Raw genomic sequence first — 22,698 nt, forward strand, 5'->3', positions numbered from 1 at the left:
TGATACAATCACAATATCACCAAAGTCATCCAGAGGCATACATTTTTAACTAATGGTTCAACTTTTAACCAAACATACTCGGACAAGTTATTTAAATTAATGTCATGTCTGAAGTTTTATAAAGTGAAAATATCAGATATATGTTTTAGTTTTAAAGTAATGCGCTAATTTTTAAGGTTTTAGTGTGGATATATGCTGTGCCCAGCAGTGCATTATGGGTAGGATAGGGTAATCTCAGTATGTTCACGACATGAGAAATGCATTTGAAACACTCTGATCAGGCTCTACGGACAACAGCATTAAACTCTACTGCCTAAAACTCTCGTGAATATATTTTCTGGGTTTATAGACGTTGTCATTGTGTCTGCGTTTATTAAATTCTCTGCATCTTAAATGTAGCAGACACAGATTATCTGGAATTTTGTTTTGGCAAGTTTTCAAGCTCTCTACTGCCATCTACTGGCCAGTAGTGTTCATGGCAGTATTGGGCTTGAAGCTGGGCTGCGCATGTTTTCCTTTAATTGAGCCCTCGAATTAATAAAACCTGTGCACGTTTTCCTTTCATTCAAAATGAACTTCATAATATGACCTAAATTGTCATCCTGTCAACGGGGAGACGCTTCACCCTCAGCATCCTTTTTAATGTGCTTAAACTCCAGATGATGTCATGCTGGGCCGCTGGAGTTCTCTGTATGTCCTTGTGCGCCCAAAACCATGATGATGCACTCTGACCAGATCCATTTCTAATGGGGAAATGTATTACACTGTCTGCTGGTTTATTGACTAATAGCAACATTTATGTGTCAAGACAATATTGAGTTCACGTTTTACAAATTGTGGCAACGTTTAAGTAGATCATGCCCTTTACGATGCTTAAAACGAGCGCACAATATAATAAAACGTGTGCACAATATAATAAAATGTGCGCACAATATAATAAAACGTTCACACAATATAATAAAATGAGCGCACATTCTCTCTACATGCAAAACATTTTGCGGTGACACTTCCAGGGCTCCGTAAAAATGCCTGTTTTCACAACTAAAAAATGGAATATTTGACAAAAGCACATTTATCTGTAAACACCAACACACGACACACGTCACATTAACATGTTGGTTTACATAATGAATGACTCAACCAATCAGTGTTTAGCTGAGGTAAATTTTACCCAGAATCCTTTGCGATCTGTCTGTGTTTGTTATAAAACTTCAGAATTAGTGCATTATTCAACATTAAAAGATATATGTTATATTTTACCTTTGTACAAATGACAGAATTGACATTAATGGAGTTATTCTATCAGTATTAATTTTATTTATACACCAAACCATAACACAGCATTGCTTTATTTTCCAAGTCCTCTGCCTGACCGGAGTGTTGTGACTGGGTAGAGAGCTGGGCTTTGTGGTTGCCCAGCTTGTAGTTGTGATGGATATAAACAAGTGTTTTCAGCAGGAGGTAATATGTTCAAAGACAGAAGTGCAGGCTCATTGTTTGGGTTTGTTGTTGCTTTTGATGCTACCAGAAGTGATTGTGGTGTTAAAACTTAATTTCAGTTTGTTAGTAGGTGCAAATGTACTAGCAACAATACTGGAATTTAGCGGTTATCTGTAACTTCTGATACATTTTTGGGTGGTTTATTGTTTTATCTTTATCAAAGATAACTTTTCAGTTATCTGATTATCTGCTATTGAAGTTAATTCTTTGGTTATCTGTGCCCACCACTGTTTAGCACCATCTTTTGTGTGTGTGTGTGTGTGTGTGTGTGTGTGTAGTTTGTAATGCATTAAAATTATTTTCAGTACTGTTCTAACTGGCACTTTATTGCTGACCACTGATGTTCCACCCAGAGACTACAGAAGAAAGTTAGTTTTTAGCCATATCTGGTGCCATATCTATCTATATCTGTAAACCATCAACATCATCTGTGTTTTTTAAGTCTTTTCTTTACCCCCCTCTTTTAAAAAATAGGCTTTTACATACACACAAAACAACTAAATTAGAAATTATTTTTCTATACTAATTATAATAATACTTGTTCCTGCACTCATGATCGTCAGTTCTTATCAAGAGTGATGATTTAAAAATCAATCAGAGCTTTATCAGCTTGCCACATGGGGGAGCTAAAATGACATTGTTGAGCAAAAGGGAATTAAGACATGCCATATCAATCAATCAATCAATTTTTTTATATAGCGCCAAATCACAACAAACAGTTGCCCCAAGGCGCTTTATATTGTAAGGCAAGGCCATACAATAATTATGTAAAACCCCAACGGTCAAAACGACCCCCTGTGAGCAAGCACTTGGTTACAGTGGGAAGGAAAAACTCCCTTTTAACAGGAAGAAACCTCCAGCAGAACCAGGCTCAGGGAGGGGCAGTCTTCTGCTGGGACTGGTTGGGGCTGAGGGAGAGAACCAGGAAAAAGACATGCTGTGGAGGGGAGCAGAGATCGATCACTAATGATTAAATGCAGAGTGGTGCATACAGAGCAAAAAGAGACAGAAACAGTGCATCATGGGAACCCCCCAGCAGTCTACGTCTATAGCAGCATAACTAAGGGATGGTTCAGGGTCACCTGATCCAGCCCTAACTATAAGCTTTAGCAAAAAGGAAAGTTTTAAGCCTAATCTTAAAAGTAGAGAGGGTGTCTGTCTCCCTGATCTGAATTGGGAGCTGGTTCCACAGGAGAGGAGCCTGAAAGCTGAAGGCTCTGCCTCCCATTCTACTCTTACAAACCCTAGGAACTACAAGTAAGCCTACAGTCTGAGAGCGAAGCGCTCTATTGGGGTGATATGGTACTACGAGGTCCCTAAGATAAGATGGGACCTGATTATTCAAAACCTTATAAGTAAGAAGAAGAATTTTAAATTCTATTCTAGAATTAACAGGAAGCCAATGAAGAGAGGCCAATATGGGTGAGATATGCTCTCTCCTTCTAGTCCCCGTCAGTACTCTAGCTGCAGCATTTTGAATTAACTGAAGGCTTTTTAGGGAACTTTTAGGACAACCTGATAATAATGAATTACAATAGTCCAGCCTAGAGGAAATAAATGCATGAATTAGTTTTTCAGCATCACTCTGAGACAAGACCTTTCTGATTTTAGAGATATTGCAAAAATGCAAACAAGCAGTCCTACATATACTCAACAAAAATATAAACGCAACACTTTTGGTTTTGCTCCCATTTTGTATGAGATGAACTCAAAGATCTAAAACTTTTTCCACATACACAATATCACCATTTCCCTCAAATATTATTCACAAACCAGTCGAAATCTGTGATAGTGAGCACTTCTCCTTTGCTGAGATAATCCATCCCACCTCACAGGTGTGCCATACCAAGATGCTGATTAGACACCATGATTAGTGCACAGGTGTGCCTTAGACTGCCCACAATAAAAGGCCACTCTGAAAGGTGCAGTTTTGTTTTATTGGGGGGGATACCAGTCAGTATCTGGTGTGACCACCATTTGCCTCATGCAGTGCAACACATATCCTTCGCATCATCCGTGAAGAGAACACCTCTCCAACGTGCCAAACGCCAGCGAATGTGAGCATTTGCCCACTCAAGTCGGTTACAACAATGAACTGGAGTCAGGTCGAGACCCCGATGAGGACGACGAGCATGCAGATGAGCTTCCCTGAGACGGTTTCTGACAGTTTGTGCAGAAATTCTTTGGTTATGCAAACCAATTGTTTCAGCAGCTGTCTGAGTGGCTGGTCTGAGACGATCTTGGAGGTGAACATGCTGGATGTGGAGGTCCTGGGCTGGTGTGGTTACACGTGGTCTGCGGTTGTGAGGCTGGTTGGATGTACTGCCAAATTCTCTGAAACGCCTTTGGAGACGGCTTATGGTAGAGAAATGAACATTCAATACACGAGCAACAGCTCTGGTTGACATTCCTGCTGTCAGCATGCCAGTTGCACGCTCCCTCAAATCTTGCGACATCTGTGGCATTGTGCTGTGTGATAAAACTGCACCTTTCAGAGTGGCCTTTTATTGTGGGCAGTCTAAGGCACACCTGTGCACTAATCATGGTGTCTAATCAGCATCTTGGTATGGCACACCTGTGAGGTGGGATGGATTATCTCAGCAAAGGAGAAGTGCTCACTATCACAGATTTAGACTGGTTTGTGAACAATATTTGAGGGAAATGGTGATATTGTGTATGTGGAAAAAGTTTTAGATCTTTGAGTTCATCTCATACAAAATGGGAGCAAAACCAAAAGTGTTGCGTTTATATTTTTGTTGAGTATATTTGTTTAATATGCGCTTTGAATGACATATCCTGATCAAAAATGACTCCAAGATTTCTCACAGTATTACTAGAGGTCAGGGTAATGCCATCCAGAGTAAGGATCTGGTTAGACACCATGTTTCTAAGATTTGTGGGGCCAAGTACAATAACTTCAGTTTTATCTGAGTTTAAAAGCAGGAAATTAGAGGTCATCCATGTCTTTATGTCTGTAAGACAATCCTGCAGTTTAGCTAATTGGTGTGTGTCCTCTGGCTTCATGGATAGATAAAGCTGGGTATCATCTGCGTAACAATGAAAATTTAAGCAATACCGTCTAATAATACTGCCTAAGGGAAGCATGTATAAAGTGAATAAAATTGGTCCTAGCACAGAACCTTGTGGAACTCCATAATTAACTTTAGTCTGTGAAGAAGATTCCCCATTTACATGAACAAATTGTAATCTATTAGACAAATATGATTCAAACCACCGCAGCGCAGTGCCTTTAATACCTATGGCATGCTCTAATCTCTGTAATAAAATTTTATGGTCAACAGTATCAAAAGCAGCACTGAGGTCCAACAGAACAAGCACAGAGACGAGTCCACTGTCCGAGGCCATAAGAAGATCATTTGTAACCTTCACTAATGCTGTTTCTGTATTATGATGAATTCTAAAACCTGACTGAAACTCTTCAAATAGACCATTCCTCTGCAGATGATCAGTTAGCTGTTTTACAACTACCCTTTCAAGAATTTTTGAGAGAAAAGGAAGGTTGGAGATTGGCCTATAATTAGCTAAGATAGCTGGGTCAAGTGATGGCTTTTTAAGTAATGGTTTAATTACTGCCACCTTAAAAGCCTGTGGTACATAGCCAACTAACAAAGATAGATTGATCATATTTAAGATCGAAGCATTAAATAATGGTAGGGCTTCCTTGAGCAGCCTGGTAGGAATGGGGTCTAATAAACATGTTGATGGTTTGGATGAAGTAACTAATGAAAATAACTCAGACAGAACAATCGGAGAGAAAGAGTCTAACCAAATACCGGCATCACTGAAAGCAGCCAAAGATAACGATACGTCTTTGGGATGGTTATGAGTAATTTTTTCTCTAATAGTTAAAATTTTGTTAGCAAAGAAAGTCATGAAGTCATTACTAGTTAAAGTTAATGGAATACTCAGCTCAATAGAGCTCTGACTCTTTGTCAGCCTGGCTACAGTGCTGAAAAGAAACCTGGGGTTGTTCTTATTTTCTTCAATTAGTGATGAGTAGAAAGATGTCCTAGCTTTACGGAGGGCTTTTTTATAGAGCAACAGACTCTTTTTTCCAGGCTAAGTGAAGATCTTCTAAATTAGTGAGACGCCATTTCCTCTCCAACTTACGGGTTATCTGCTTTAAGCTGCGAGTTTGTGAGTTATACCACAGAGTCAGGCACTTCTGATTTAGAGCTCTCTTTTTCAGAGGAGCTACAGCATCCAAAGTTGTCTTCAATGAGGATGTAAAACTATTGACGAGATACTCTATCTCCCTTACAGAGTTTAGGTAGCTACTCTGCACTGTGTTGGTATATGGCATTAGAGAACATAAAGAAGGAATCATGTCCTTAAACCTAGTTACAGCGCTTTCTGAAAGACTTCTAGTGTAATGAAACTTATTCCCCACTGCTGGGTAGTCCATCAGAGTAAATGTAAATGTTATTAAGAAATGATCAGACAGAAGGGAGTTTTCAGGGAATACTGTTAAGTCTTCTATTTCCATACCATAAGTCAGAACAAGATCTAAGATATGATTAAAGTGGTGGGTGGACTCATTTACTTTTTGAGCAAAGCCAATAGAGTCTAATAATAGATTAAATGCAGTGTTGAGGCTGTCATTCTCAGCATCTGTGTGGATGTTAAAATCGCCCACTATAATTATCTTATCTGAGCTAAGCACTAAGTCAGACAAAAGGTCTGAAAATTCACAGAGAAACTCACAGTAACGACCAGGTGGACGATAGATAATAACAAATAAAACTGGTTTTTGGGACTTCCAATTTGGATGGACAAGACTAAGAGACAAGCTTTCAAATGAATTAAAGCTCTGTCTGGGTTTTTGATTAATTAATAAGCTGGAATGGAAGATTGCTGCTAATCCTCCTCCTCGGCCCGTGCTACGAGCATTCTGACAGTTAGTGTGACTCGGGGGTGTTGACTCATTTAAACTAACATATTCATCCTGCTGTAACCAGGTTTCTGTTAGGCAGAATAAATCAATATGTTGATCAATTATTATATCATTTACCAACAGGGACTTAGAAGAGAGAGACCTAATGTTTAATAGACCACATTTAACTGTTTTAGTCTGTGGTGCAGTTGAAGGTGCTATATTATTTTTCTTTTTGAATTTTTATGCTTAAATAGATTTTTGCTGGTTGTTGGTGGTCTGGGAGCAGGCACCGTCTCTACGGGGATGGGGTAATGAGGGGATGGCAGGGGGAGAGAAGCTGCAGAGAGGTGTGTAAGACTACAACTCTGCTTCCTGGTCCCAACCCTGGATAGTCACGGTTTGGAGGATTTAAGAAAATTGGCCAGATTTCTAGAAATGAGAGCTGCTCCATCCAAAGTGGGATGGATGCCGTCTCTCCTAACAAGACCAGGTTTTCCCCAGAAGCTTTGCCAATTATCTATGAAGCCCACCTCATTTTTTGGACACCACTCAGACAGCCAGCAATTCAAGGAGAACAGGCGGCTAAACATGTCACTCCCGGTCCGATTGGGGAGGGGCCCAGAGAAAACTACAGAGTCCAACATTGTTTTTGCAAAGTTACACACCGATTTAATGTTAATTTTAGTGACCTCCGATTGGCGTAACCGGGTGTCATTACTGCCGACGTGAATTACAATCTTACCAAATTTACGCTTAGCCTTAGCCAGCAGTTTCAAATTTCCTTCAATGTCGCCTGCTCTGGCCCCCGGAAGACAATTGACTATGGTTGCTGGTGTCGCTAACTTCACATTTCTCAAAATAGAGTCACCAATAACCAGAGTTTGATCCTCGGCGGGTGTGTCGTCGAGTGGGGAAAAACAGTTAGAAATGTGAACGGGTTGGCGGTGTACACGGGGCTTCTGTTTAGAACTACGCTTCCTCCTCACAGTCACCCAGTCAGCCTGCTTGGGATCTGCCAGGGGGGAACTAACGGCGGCTAAGCTACCTTGGTCCGCACCGACTACAAGGGCCTGGCTAGCTGTAGAATTTTCCACGGTGCGGAGCCGAGTCTCCAATTCGCCCAGCCTGGCCTCCAAAGCTACGAATAAGCTACACTTATTACAAGTACCATTACTGCTAAAGGAGGCCGAGGAATAACTAAACATTTCACACCCAGAGCAGAAAAGTGTGGGAGAGACAGGAGAAGCCGCCATGCTAAATCGGCTAAGAGCTAGTAGCTATGCTAACCTAGCGGATTCCTAAAAACACGCAAAGTGAATAATTTAGAGGTGATTCAGCAGAAGGAGTGCTTTAGTTAAGGCACGTAAAGATTACACTGGGAAACAAATCGTAATCTAGATAACTAGATCAATCTAACTGCGCAGATTAAACAGCTAACAGATACAGAAAAACACCGCTGTGCTCCGGAACAGGAAGTGATACAATACCGCAGTGAGAGCCAACCACCAGTAGAGGCAAGAAAAAATACTATGAAGACTGAAAAATCACAGCTCATGTGTCAGCCTGCTGTCTGATATACAACTTTGTAGAGCAGGTTGATGATTAAGCAGTTCAAGATGACTAGATGCAGTTCTACCAGTCAGATGGGGAGTATTTGGCAACTTGCACGTGACCTCACTTTGTTCCACAGAAGGTTTGATATACCTGAACCGCCACACCCATTCAACCCAATCAATCACTCATAATTTTGTCACAACACCCCAGCACTGCAGCCAGGGATGGGGGTGGGGTTAAAGATGCCCTCCACCAGCAAAAAAAGAAATTGTTTGATTTGACTTTGATTACACTATGTAACACAATTTTTGTTCCTGGCTTCTAAGTGTTATATTTCAACTGCTTATGTCTAAAGTCTATGGAAAAATGACTACATTCAGCACAAACTTTGATTTTATTTTTTTTTTAACGTTCTAGAAAGTTCTAAAAGTTTCTTGAAATTTCTAGATAATTCTGGAAACTTCTAGAAAATTCTGGACAGTTCTAGCAGTTAAAGAATATTCTAGAAGACTACTCAGTAGTAGTGAAGGTGAATCGAGAATATTCTTGAAAACAGACAAATTTCAAAATATCATTGTCCTGATCACAGAAGCAAAGTTTCTGTGGAATAACAGCTATTTTCTATTTATTTAAGGCATAACAGGTTAGGAAAACACACTGTGTACCCAGGAACAAAACAAAAATAAAAATTTGTTACATAGTGTTATTGTGTTGGTGTAACACATATTGATATTTCTCATGCTTGCAGAGTTGGATTTTCAAGTTAGACCTACTGCTGTACTTAAGCTTGAAATCAGGCACTGAAAAATACGCAGCTCAAGATGATAATTGACTTTTTGAAATTGTTCATTGATCCATCCATTTTCTATACTCACTTACTCCATTTAAGAGTCATGGGGGGGTGGGGGACTGCAGGGTATCCCAGAAGTCAATAATGTTGCTGACTTTTTGAAACTGTTCAAGTAGTAATTGCCCAATTGTGATGACACCCCCCAATTGTGATGACACCAGATTGTATGGAATCTGTTTTATTTTTAGTTTTCTTATTTACTACTTTTTGACCACCTCCAAAATATCACAGTCAAATAGCAAATCCGATTGAGACAGAGAAACTTGGCGTTTGTGGCACCTGTTACTATGGCCTGTAAACTAAGATTGTTGTCTAAGCTGGACAGTGGCCTGTCAGCAGTGTGTGACCATGGTCTAATTCTCTTGAATCTGCACACACTGATTTTGATCAACCTTTGAATCAGCTCCAGGCTGAATACTCTGCACTCTGATAAGACAACAAGTGGTTAAAATCCAAGATAACAGATCTGGAGGGATGCCATTACCCTGCTCAGAGTGCCACTCTCATTGGACCGACATCTCATTGACCGATGACTTTTAGCTTGCCATAAGCTAAGCTAGTGGCGCTTGTAAGAGTGTGGGATGCTGCAGATGCCAGAATTTTCAGATTGTAGGTTTACCTGAAGCTACTGAGGGTCTGTGCCCTTTTATTTTTCTCTTATCTCCTTATCAATGTTTTTGGAACAGATGTTTGCTTTACTACCGGAATTGGACAGGGCGCACTGGAGTTTAGCTCCTAAACCGGCTCCTGGAGGAAACCCTGACCAGTTATCCTACACTTTCATTCCTTCCAAATGAAAGAGCTGGTGACTCACAAAGCACATAAGAGGGGTGACCTGACCTACTATGGACATAAGATTCGGTCCTACAAAGATTACAGCCCTGACGTGGTGGAACTGCATGTGGAGTTTAGGGGCGTCATGTCGGAACTCTACAAGTGGGGACTCGGGCCTGCGCTGCTTTGTCCAGCTAAACTGCGCGTCACTCTCCCAACGTGGAGAGAGAAAGTGGCTGCAATCTGTAGCAAATACTGACAAGATTATGCAGGACATGTGCAAAGACTAGAGGCTTTTGTTTTGTTTTGTTTCATTTCAGTAACTATCTGCACTGCACCAGGTGAATACCTGTGGACTGATTGTGGCTATTTCTACCTTTTTGTGGGTCAGACTGAGATGAGACACTTTGTGATGTGTGACCGGAGGACCTATCTTTGTGGCCGGGACGGCAGTGGGATTCGAACAGCAGACTGTTCGAACTGAAGACCAAAACTCTTCCAGGTCAGCCAAAGGGGAATTCTCCGCAAGCCAAGCTAGCAGGAACATCTTTTCAATCTGGACTTCACCTTGCTGCATATGTATGTTCAGTGCCTTTTCATAATTGATTCCTTTTTATGTATCAGTCTTCCCTTTTTTATTTTGCCTCTGCCAAAAATGTTCCTGTGATTGTTGAAGGTGTGTGTGTGTGTGTGTGTGGGGGGGGGGGGGGGGGGGGGGGGGGCAAGAAGAAGGAGGAAGAAAACAAATGAAAAGGAAAAAACTGTCTCAGCCAGAACAATGCTAAAGAACCCCAATTCATACTAAGTTATCAGGTGGTCAAATCCTTATTTGCAGCAGTAACATGCAAATAAATTATTTTAAAAAAATCATATATTGTGATTTCCAGATTTTTTTTTTTTTTTTTTTTTAGATTATGTCTCTCACAGTGGACATGCACCTAAGATGAAAATTTCAGACCCCTCCATGATTTGTAACTTGCAAAATCGCAGGGTGTTCAAATACTTATTTTCCTCACTGTAAGACCAAGGACTTAGAGGGTGTTGAAGAGAGGAAGAGTTGACGCAGGGTGGAAGGGATCAGAAAAGAGTGGAAGAGCAGAAGAGTTTCATTGTTCCAGGGTTATTTTAAAGAGCCTATGCACATGGTCAAACTCCACCCACTTGGCATCAGGTTTCCTCCCAAAAGAAAGCTATTTGAACAACACAACTTTCTTCTTTGGCTAACAAAATATAAGCTGACTGAGTCATCTCATAAACAGTATAAACAAACTTTTTAATGGAAGCAGAGCAATGATCAACAGAAACATTGTTTTCACTATGACAATTCAACAAATAACAGTTAAACATGCACCAAGAGTTATAAAATGAATACTCATAATGTCCCATGAAAGAAACATGTTAAAGATTAAATTGGAACATACATTTTGTCTTTGGGAACTATAAAAGGAAAAGAAATTACAATTTCTCTCTTTTGTTAAAACAGTATATTCATGTATTGAAGGGTCCATATCCTTCCTCAAGGCGGCACTGTGGTTCCATTCCAGTGTTGGTCTTTTTATGTTCTTTAATCTTTTGTCATATGGTTGGTTGAGCTGATCTGTTTTAGGGCCCCTTCACACAGAGTGCAAATAAGTACAACTCAGGGTGACTCACGGCAAAACAGCACATATGAGTGAAACACGAAACAAAGCACCAACTGCATACAACTATATATGTATGCATGTATGAAAGGTGCTGTAATAGGTTCTGTATTTTGCAGATAAATTGTTTAGATTTAGTCCACCAGTTTGCACCTGTTCACCAACACACCATCTTCAGCAGGGGTCACTAACCCTACTCCTAGAGATCATCTATTCTGCATCTTTACCAACTTTTCAAGCTGAAAACACTGCTACTTAAGTCAGGTGTGCTCAGCCAATCAACAGGTGATCTCCAGGAGGAGGGTTGGTGATTCCTGGTCTACAGACAAATCCACGCAGTAAATATGCAGAGGTAAATCAACACTGCAGTGAATCAGTGTGTTCCAATTCAAAACAGTGTTAAATTAACACTTAGTGTAAATTATCTCAATTCCAGTTCGTCACATCAGTGTGATGACATGGAATCAATACGAATGACCTGATTTAATATCATTATTAGACCATATATACTTAATGCAGAGTCAACTTAACAGTTATGTTTTGTGATGATTACTGTGGAATAATCTTACTGAAAGTAAAGACTTTTTTAATGTTTCCAAAGTCTTATTTGGAGACAAGCCAGCACTTTCAAAACTCATCTTTCTTCCCAGTCTCACTTCCTTTTATCTCCTTTGTTGTATGCTTTCCTTATTCTTTTCATCTGACATCCATTTATGTGACATCCTTCATCCAGATTGTGGAACTTTGTTCTTGGTATGTGAATTGTGATCACTCATCTTCAATCCCGTCCTGAGATCCTGATTGTTGAAGTGGCCTTTGAAACTTGCCAAAGAGTTCACATTTTTGGCACCACTTGTCTTTTTTTTTCTTCTTCTTTGACCAAATAAACAGTATCATAGAAATCATCACCATCAGTCAGATCCTGACTTTGGAATTCTAATCACTGACATACAAAATCAAAGTAATAAGCATCAGCAATCAAAGAACAAACATTATAAATAGATCAGGATTCAAGATCAAGTTCAAGTTTATTCGGTTCAAGGAAAGAACTTTGCAACAAAACAAAAGAAAGCAAAACTGATTTCTCAGCCAGGCAACCCATGCAACCGAAAGGGTGTACCTACCCCTTTTACCTCAGCAACTTTTACTTATTACAACAAAAACAAAACAAAGTGAGCAGAACAGCAAAACAGAGACATCTTAAAATAATCAATAAACTCAAATTCCTCATCATATCCACACCAATAACAGCACACATCAGATAATCCAAAAAAAAAAAAAAAAAATCAATAACTTAATTGTCCATACTTTAACCAACAGCTATATAGTCCTTCAAACATGAATTGAATTTTCAGAGAGTTTAGACAGTTTTCACATTCAGAAAACATCAGTTTCTTATATTGGCGTTTAAACTGATTGACATTTGGACATCACTTGAGTTCCTTCGCCAGATTATTCCATATTTTAGGGCCACAAGTAGAAATGCAGAAATCTTTCCTGGTCATCTGAGCGCTAACAATTTGAAATGATACAAGCCTCTTAAATTATATTTCCCCTCTCTCTCCTTGAAAAATTCTTGAATTCTGAGGGGCAGTTGCTTATTTTTCACTTTATACATTAATTGCACAGTCTTAAATGTAATCACATTGTGAAGTTTTAATATTTTAGATTTAATAAACAATGAATTGGTGTGATCTTGATAACCTTCATTGTGAATTGTTCTTAATGCTTTTTTGAAGAATGAATAATGATTGCAATGTAGTTTTATAATTATTGCCCCAAATGTCAGCACAGTAAGCAAAGTAGGGAGCAACCAATGAACAATACAGAGTATGAAGTGCTTTGCCATCAAGAACATGCCTTACCTTATTTAGTACTGCAATACTTTTTTGACACTTTCTTTTGAATATGTTGAATATGAGCTTTCCAATTAATTCTTTCATCAATAATAACACCTATTTATGTGGAAATAATTGTTGTACAAAAGCTTCAGATATCTGTCACTGAGATAGATGACTGGAGTGCAGTTTAAAGCAGAAACAAGGCGATAATCAGTGAATCGCTGTTGATGCTCCAAAAAGACGCATGTGCAGTGAAGGCAGGGTGGACCGATTTTTAGGGGGGACCATTCGGTCAGCAACAATGGGATACCCAATGACCACCCCAGTTAGCTACCTTACTTGTTTTTCACCTTATGGTTTGAATTATATGTGGCTTCCCATTCAGGTATAGACATTAAGCTGTTCTAGTACCAGCAAGAGCACCAAAAGTTTCAATCTCAAATGCAGAAAACCATGAGTTAAACTGTGCTACAGCTGCCCAGTATGTTCGGGTTAAAACATATTCATCACCATCATGAAGGCTTTCATCCTCATTTTGCCCAGAACTGCCTCAAGACATTTTCATATTTTTTTTTTTCTGTTACTTTCAGCACTTTAAAGCTCTTTCACGGATTTGCATCCTGGGAGCTCACTCTTTGCACCCCTGCCCATATTTTGGAAACTTTAACTGATCGAGGAGGGTACCCATGGTGACATCACTGGGAGGTTTCTGGAAGCACCCAAGTTGTACTACGTTATACTGCTATGGGCACATATGCTGCTGTTATGCTATGGTTAGTCTACAGTTGTTATTGTACGTTTCACTTGGTACAAGTCCCGTGCATTACATCGTCAAGCTGAACACAAGATCACATGATCTTCACAAGGCAGTTTGTTAGGGTTATAGACTGTTAATTCTGGGGATGCACAGCCATGAAAGTGAGAGTGGATCTTAAAGGACATGTCACACCAAAATCATAACAATTTAGATTTAGGCTGTTAGTGACCATCCAATGATCCACCGGGATTACATTGTGCACATCCATGACCGGTTTCAAAGTATACAGCATTTGTAGCAACAGCTACGGAGGACTTTCGAAAAAAGTAATTCTGTATTTCTGACAGGTGACGTAGCTATTAGAAGCATCCCAGTGTGTGCTTCATTGGAATGTAGCTGTTAATATTAAGAACTGAGGCACAGATTAATTCCAAAGTTGATGTAAGTGTGATGTCGTGTTATGATGAATAATTTTTAAGTGATGGCTGTTGATTTTCACGGTAAAAGCTGCAGCTCTGTGAAGGTTTCTGTGCACCTGCACAGCCATGAGCCATTAACGCAGCCTGAATCCCTGCTGCTCCAGGTTTAGCTTTGAGCATGATTAATTATGTGTTGTTATCAATACAGTCTAAACAAATACATCTGCTGCCGGAGAAAAAATGTTGTGGAGACATTCATGTTCACAGCGGCACAAGCTGCTCCCCATCTCATCAGCTGCACAGCTCACACAAACACACATACATATATGCCGGCTCCAATTCACACTCAAAGTTAAAAAAAAAGCTTGCCACAAAACACAAAAGGTCGAAAATTCTGAAAATGCCAGACTTACCCCAGTATTAGATTTAATTCCAAATGTAAACTCCACACAATCAAAGTCCCCATGCATGCACGTGTGATCACCAGCTGCAGCTCCGCCTTTAGTTCTTTCACGATTGTGGCACATTAAGTAAAGTCCATTAACTCCTGGAAATGTTGTTTTCTGACTTTTTCCAATGTAACAAATCCATCTCCGTGTCAGGAAGTCTGTTAAAAACAGTGTCAGGTGTCCCCACGTCCATGTCCACAGCTTAAGTAAACCAGCATCCACACAAACAGCACATCCAAATCCGACACTCTGAAAAAGTTAAATTTTCAGGGTGAGTGTGTCGTCTCCTGTCTGTAAATTCGAGCATCATGGCAGCTCAGAAGTTTTCATTTTCAGATGGAGCAGGTTGTTTTCCCTCTGTCAGTCATCGGGATGTTACTGCTCATTCTAAGATGCACTTTACATGTAGAAAAATGCAGAGAATGTCGAGTGAGGCGTTTTCCAGAAATGCATCTGCTACGCTCAGTGTATAAAACATCAGAGACCATTAATATTAGCACATGTGCAGAGAGATTACAGTCATGAGTACTTTTATGTTGTCTTGCTGAGACGTTAAAAAAAAGTGTGACATGTCCTTTAAGACAAATAATACAGTATATACTGTTTAGAACACATTCCTGAGGCTCAGCATGCACAAAGAGAGAAAGACTACTGCATTGTGGAGATGTTTTTTAAATTGTGTGACAAAATCAGCTAAATACACTCAGTTGCCATCTCTTATCATGAAGACTTCCTGCCATAGTCGTCCACGGGCGGCTACATTCCAGGCCCTCCATAATGTGGGTTTCCATATGCTTCAAATCCATAGCCAGCAGAATCCTGCAGATGTGCTGCAGAAGGAACCTGAACTTCAGGTAGGATGATTATCTTGAACTTCACGTCTGGATCTCTGGCATATTTTACATCCAGATAAACCTGCCAAAATGAAGATGATTTCATATTTTGTAAGTCTGCATTAAACATTTGTAAAGGGCAATGTGAAACACTGTTAGCACTGTTGCCTCACAGCAAGAAGGTCATGGGATCAATTCCCACCTGGTCCTTTCTGTGTGGCTTTTGCAAGTTCTCCCTGTGTTTGCGTGCATGCCCGGTGCTCCGGCTTCCTCTCACTTCCAAAACATGCAGGTTCAGTAAGTTAGTGACTCTAAGCTGAACACAGGTTTGCGTGTCTATATGTGGCTGCTCTCCAGGGTGTACCCTGCATCTTGCCCCATGACTGCTGGGATAGGCTCAGCCCCCCGTGACCCTTGACTGGAGCATGCAGGTATAGAAAATGAATGAATGGATGAAACGTGAATCACTGGAGCATTTTCCCCATTTCTCCTTCATAAAACAGCTTCTGTTTATTTTTGTCATTAGTTTTGCCCCTAGATATCATCTGTAGTTGCAGTTTTGGCTCCTATGAGATCATTAGTCCATGTTTATCTTCTCTGTGGTCCACTGACAAACCCGCAACAGGATGTTGTTGGCATTTTCCTGTATTACAGCCTGAAGCATCAAACATTTGCATCGAAAATATTAAGGTTGGAGAGTCACTAATGAAAATCACTAGTACAAAGGGTTGGGTCATGACCGAAACAACCAGATCACGGGTACAAACAGGCCAAAATGGGCTTCCTTAGGAGGGCGGCTGGAGAGAAGCTCGGTCATCCGTGGGGAGCTCGGATTAGAGTCACTGCTCCTTCGCGTTGAAAGGAGCCAGCTGAGGTGGTTCGAGTATCTGGTAATGATGCCTCCCGAGGGAGGTGTTCCTGGCACATTCATCTGGGAGGAGACCCCGGGAAGTCGCAGGACTAGGTGGAGAGATTACATTTCCATACTGGCCTGGAACGCCTTGGATACCCGAGTCAGAGGTGGTCAATGTGGCCCCGGGAAAGGGAAGTCTGGGGTTCCCTGCTGGATCCAATCCCAGATAAGCGGTTGAACATGAGTGATGAGTAATACAGATAAATAAAATGCACTCGGTGGAGTGTCCACACACCTCCCCTTAAATCCAAGTTAAGTCCAAAACCATGTTTCAATTCTTAGTCTGCTCTAGTAAACCATCCCTGTTCAGAAATACTTTTTGTTCATAAGGTCCAGATTATTATATGACTCTGGACTAATGCATACCTGTGGAAAGATAATCATGGGATCCTGATTGCTCACCTTTGTTTCAAATTCTGATTGTTCAGCTTTATTTCTGATTCTGATGCTGATTCGTCACTTTTGTTTCCAATTGCTGGCCTGTAAACCAGATCTTTCTATCTAATTACTGATCTTTGATCCTGTTCCTGACCTTCAGTCTTCACTGCTGATCTTCCAGCCTAATTGATGAACTCTGATCCTGAGCAGCTGTTTTCATTTTTGAATGCCTCGTTATGATCCTGAATACCAATCTATTTCCTGATCACTCATCTTTCTCCACGCTGCTGACCTTTGATCTTCATTCGTGATGTTAGAGTGTAATTGGCAAATTTACACCTAATGACTCACGTTTGTTTTTAATTGCTGATCTAGGATCTTGAACACTGATCTTTTTTCTTGATATCTCATCTTTGACCATTGTCCCAACTTTTAATCCCAGATGCAGAACTTTGATCCAGACAGCTAACTGAACTTTGTTCCAGATTGCTGACCTTTCATCTCGATCACTTTATCCACTGCATGATGCAGATCCAAAATTAAATGCCATTGGTCCCAGCCCCATCCCTCCACCAAGAGTTATTAATATTAGTTGAATAGTTTATGTGTATTCCTGCTAACAAACATACAAACAAACTCATGCAGGCGAAAACAAAACTTCCTTGTCAAGGCCAAAGCGAGGATAATGCTATATTTATGTCATATGTACATAAAATACAAACCCCTAAATATATTAACACCAGAATGTCCCAGAAAGAAAGATAAAGAAATTCACAGGTTTTGATGGTATCTACCTTCAGCCTGTACTCCAGCTTGAGGACGGAGCATTCAAGGACACTTGGAGGCAGGTCTCTGGGGACAGTGATCACTTTTTTCACAAAGTGCTTTCCAGAAACAGGCACTTCCTCTGTCTTCTCTTTAAGGAGCTCGTTTGTGTACGCTGTCATGTGACTTTTTGCATAGAAGGAGCGTTTCTCAAACAATACAAACTTGGGCATGATCACACGAGAAGAGTCATTGGTGATTTCAGCTGTGACGTGGATCTGTTCACCTACAAACAGAGCAAACAAAACCTAAACTTCTGTCATGTGATTAGTGACTGTTTTCTGGTTACTTTTGATTAACACCAAACCGTTGCAATAGTCCTTATGAAAATTTCTCAAATATCTTGCTTACAAACATAAATATAGAGACCAATCCAGCGGTGATCTGGAAAAAAAAAATCTTGCCAAGAGTTTTTCCACAATCATAGGTCATGTAATGGGTTCATCCATTATCTTTAACCATCAGGGCCTTAGGTGTATTTTCTTGATTTTACCATATAGAGCATCTTTAGCAGCAGTTCAGAAAGTCACATCATGGCTCAAAATCACAGCATACTTTTGCTGTTGGGGCTATACACGCACTGATAGTATAGAGGTAGAACGAAGCATTTGGAAATAAGGAGGGCAAATATTTGTGTTTTCCTTGATAAGGCATTTTGGTGTTTTGAGATTTTTTACAATTTATTATATATATTAATATAATATAATATATTCAAAATTAATGGAAACCTCAGCAGCTACTATATAAGATGCAGCCTTTCTCAAAAGAATAGAAAACTAGAGCCTTGAACCCATGTTTTTCTCAAGCTGATTACACCTTGATTAATAGCTACTTGTCTGCCCTTGATTGGGATGAAATTTATGGAGACTGTTTATCTGCTCACAATTATTTTATGCATTTAAAGGTATTATAGAGATATTGTAAAAATAGAAATGTTTTTAAATATGCAAACTTTAAGGAAAGTGCAAATTTGTGCAAGCATGAATTTATGTGCTGTAAGTGTGACTTTGAGAAGAAATTGTTTAATGTTAAAGCATCTAATCCTAAGAAGTTCTATCATTATATACGCAAGCAGAACACTGTATGTTCTTTAATACCATGTATGAAAGGGTCTTAAAATTCTTTAGCCACTTCTGATGCTGAAAAGGCTGAAAGGTTCTCTGAATATTTTTTTCAGTGTTTGTACATGACAATGGCACCATACCTGAGTGTAATATTAATTATACCAGGTTTGAAAAATTTCATTGTGATGTTAAACCCATGATTAAGATCGTTAAGAAGTTAAAGTCCAAGGCCTCACCAGGACTGGATAAGGTTACACCTTTTTTTTCTGAAAACCATAATTACTAGCATTGCCAAGCCATTATATCAAATCAAATCAATTTTATTTTTATAGCGCCAAATCACAACAAACAGTTGCCCCAAGGCGCTTTATATTGCAAGGCAAAGCCATACAATAATTACGGAAAAACCCCAACGGTCAAAACGACACCCTGTGAGCAAGCACTTGGCAACAGTGGGAAGGAAAAACTCCCTTTTAACAGGAAGAAACCTCCAGCAGAACCAGGCTCAGGGAGGGGCAGTCTTCTGCTGGGACTGGTTGGGGCTGAGGGAGAGAATCAGGAAAAAGACATGCTGTGGAGGGGAGCATATGGTTTGTATAATAAATGTATAGATGAGGGGTATGTCCCACCTGACTGGAAGGTTGCATATATCATACCTATTTATAAGAAGGGTGATACTCAGTGACCCAATAATTAAAGACCTGTGAGTCTGTCTTCTGTGTTATGTAAAGTACTTGAAAAAGTGGTTACAGAACAAATGTTGAATTATTTGTTTGAAAATGGTGTTATTTGTAAAAACCAGCATGGATTTTTACCCAAAAGGTCAAGTGTAACAAATTTACTAGAATGCCTGGAAGCCTGGACTTCTAGTTTTGACAAAGGATACAAACTGACATTGTATACTTAGACTATTCACAAATGTTTTTCAAACTGTAGTACATTCTAAGTTACTTTACACGCTGAATAGGTATGGTTTTCAAGGATCTTCCCTGAGGTGGATTGATAATTTTCTTTCAAACAGAGTCCAGTAGGTGTCAAAGTTGGGATAGTATATCTATTTAAAAATGTTATTTCTGGGATTCCCCAAGGCACAGTCCTGGGACCTTTGCTTTCCTGTGTTTTTCATCAGATATTAATATCGTTATTCTGATTCTACCATCAGTATAGTATGCGGATAATACCAAGGTTTATAAATCTGTTAGCTCTATAAATGACTCTGAAATGTTACAAGTTGATCTTGTTATGTGTCGACGCGGGTTGAGGAGCGGACCTGCGTCAGACGGAACCCAGCGCTAAAAACAACCAGAAAGCGGTTCCAATAACAAAAACAATTTATTGATTTCACCCGCTGGTGCATAATAAAGTGTTAAAACTAAAATAGCATCCTTCTGGTGGAGTGAAGGCTGGCACGCTCTCCAGCGCCCAAAAGGATCGAAGCCCGGTGCTCCTGGACTCACCACTACCGCCAAACACCCCCCAGGTGGACACGACAAACCAACTCTCTGCGAAGGATTAGAAGAGGTGAGGTAAGTCAGCAGTTACAACTAATATCCTTCAAAAGACACACACTGTCAGCAACACCTTCAGGTCTGTATTTTAAGCTTTATGCAAATGAGCAGCTTCTCACAACAGGTGGAGGATCACTTGTCCACACGTCACAGAAGTGAGAAGCCAGCTGCACAATTCCCATCACAATTCAAATATACTGCGTAACAAAATACCAAGTTACTATCAACAATTAGTCAAACACTTAATCACCTCTAATGTGTGCTGACAGCATGTGTCCCTCACCCTTCCTCCTTCACGGGCTCGATGTGTCAAACCCAGGCGCGGTCCTCAGCGTCTCACAAACGAACATCACAAGGTCGAGTTCCCGGCGTTCTGCTTGAATCACACATGACTTAAATGCAGAACGCCATCCAATTATCTGCTTCAGCTGAAAGTCTTTAAGGCTGCACGTGAGCACCATTCACAGGTGCTGCACATGATGTTGATGAGGGTGAAGGACTCTTCAGCCAGCACCTTCTCCACAGACAAATCAGTTCTCATGCCACCTGGAGAGCAAAGAAAAGAAAAGAACACCAAAATGTCCAGCCACACCCCCCAACACACAACAGATCTTTCTAGAATCTTTGAATGGGCCACCAGCTGGATAACTGTGTGATTGACACTCTGGACAGTATTTGTGATGTTGGGGTTGTTATACAATCTAACTTGAAAATTTCAAATCACTGTAACTCTGTTGTTAGAAAAACACATTTTGTGATCAGAAATATTTTCAGAACTTTCAAGGGACATGATTATAACTTTTATGTGTCTTTGCACAAAAGTTATGGCCATCTGATATTTCACTAGAAAATTGAATATTTGTAAAGGGATGTCTCTGAAAGACTTTCACTTCTTAACCTTGAATCGTTAGAATGTAGATGTGTAAAAGCTGATTTATTGTTGTACTATAACGGTAAATATTAAGAATTGTATAAAATCATACTCAAATAGCTGAGGCCACAATCACAATTTGTATCATTTTTATTGAAGAAGGGATACATGTAAACATTTCTGGTCAAATAGAATTGTGAATATTTGGAACAAACGAGATACAACCATTGTTAATTCTAAAAGTCTTACTTTATTTTAAAATGCTGTAAAAAAAACTTAAAATTTTAAGTTACAGTTTTTTTTTTGGGGGGGGGGGTACATTTTATACACCCTTAGTTTTTATGTTCAGTTTTATGCTTATGGTGAAAAAATAGTATCTCTCTCGCTTAAGGAACACCAGAGTATAAAAATGTGGGGGGAAAAGTTAAAGAGCTTGTTACCTTGGTGGTATCCCATTTTGTCAGTGTAAACATCCATGAAAATCTCTCCAGAACCAAAGACTTTCACAGATTTAGTCATCTGCTCATGCTGACGTGCCTAACAGAACAAATATATCATTCATTCTTTCTGCTTCCATTACACTGCTGTATTTTGGTGCATGAATAACTGCTTACCAGAAGTCCTTTAATACTCTTATCTGGTTTGTCCATGAAGACAAATTCGGCCGTGGTTTCTTCCGTGAGCCTCATCGACTGTTTAAGCTCAGCTTTTAGTGTGTGGATCACTTTGCCGGTGTGGTCGCTAAAAGTTGACGGCATCTTTCTGTAAAGCATAGCAAAGATTAAAAACAAGGTGAGAAGCAGAACACTGAACATGCAGATTGATGAAGCAGCGGAAACCATAATCACCTGTCAGGCACTTTGAAGGTAAAAGGAAACACGTCGTCCCTGACAAATAACTTCTGTGCCTGAAAAAATGGTAAATTCACTGAGTAACAGCTAATTATCAAAACAGTGTTTCACATATTAGTGTTAATGTGGCACTTTACCATCTTGTCTTCCTTCTTTTAAAATGTCCTGTTTGATGCTGTAATATGTCTCTTCAGCGTGGAACAGACGACCTTTGTGTGGGCCGTGATGTTCTTTCCACGAAACCCAAGCTTTTCCTTTTCGTGTGAATATTATAGACTGGATTGAGGTGTCTTTTGAAAGCTCCAGAATGATTTTACCTTTGATGATGTCTCCATTGGTGAAGGTGTTTCACTTGTTAATGGCGTCGTACTGGATTGCAAAAGTCTGAATCGTCATTTTCTACCAAAACGGCACCGTGCAAAACCCAAATGGTTTACAAGGACGAAGCCGTCTGGACAGTGTGCAAATCCTGTTCAGCCGGATTCTGTCAAAGCATGCTAATCTGCCTGCAGGTTAAAAAACATGCACAGACTCGTAAGCGCAACACAGTTTATAGAAAAACAAATGCATGGCAGCTTGCTGGTCATGTTGCTCTGAAAAAAAGACCAATCTCAAGCTTCCTGGAGAGTAAACAAGCTTTTTCTGAAGCGTATCAGTTGAACAAAAGCACCTAGGTGTTTAGTTTCACTGACCCACCCTCTTACAGTGAGATCCTTTGACATGAGTGCAAAAGTGAAACTGCATTTCTCTTGCACATTATGCACACAGTTGCCA

The 22,698-nt window shown here is 39.9% G+C and overlaps 1 pseudogene; it reads right to left on the minus strand.

The window, feature by feature from the left end:
- Positions 1-15,087: 15,087 nt before the first annotated feature.
- LOC117510406 lies at positions 15,088-22,320 on the minus strand (annotated as a pseudogene).
- Between the last annotated feature and the right edge of the window lie 378 nt (positions 22,321-22,698).

This window comes from Thalassophryne amazonica, chromosome 5 (genome assembly GCF_902500255.1).
Source record: "Thalassophryne amazonica chromosome 5, fThaAma1.1, whole genome shotgun sequence".
In the NCBI taxonomy this organism is placed as follows: Eukaryota; Metazoa; Chordata; class Actinopteri; order Batrachoidiformes; family Batrachoididae; genus Thalassophryne; species Thalassophryne amazonica.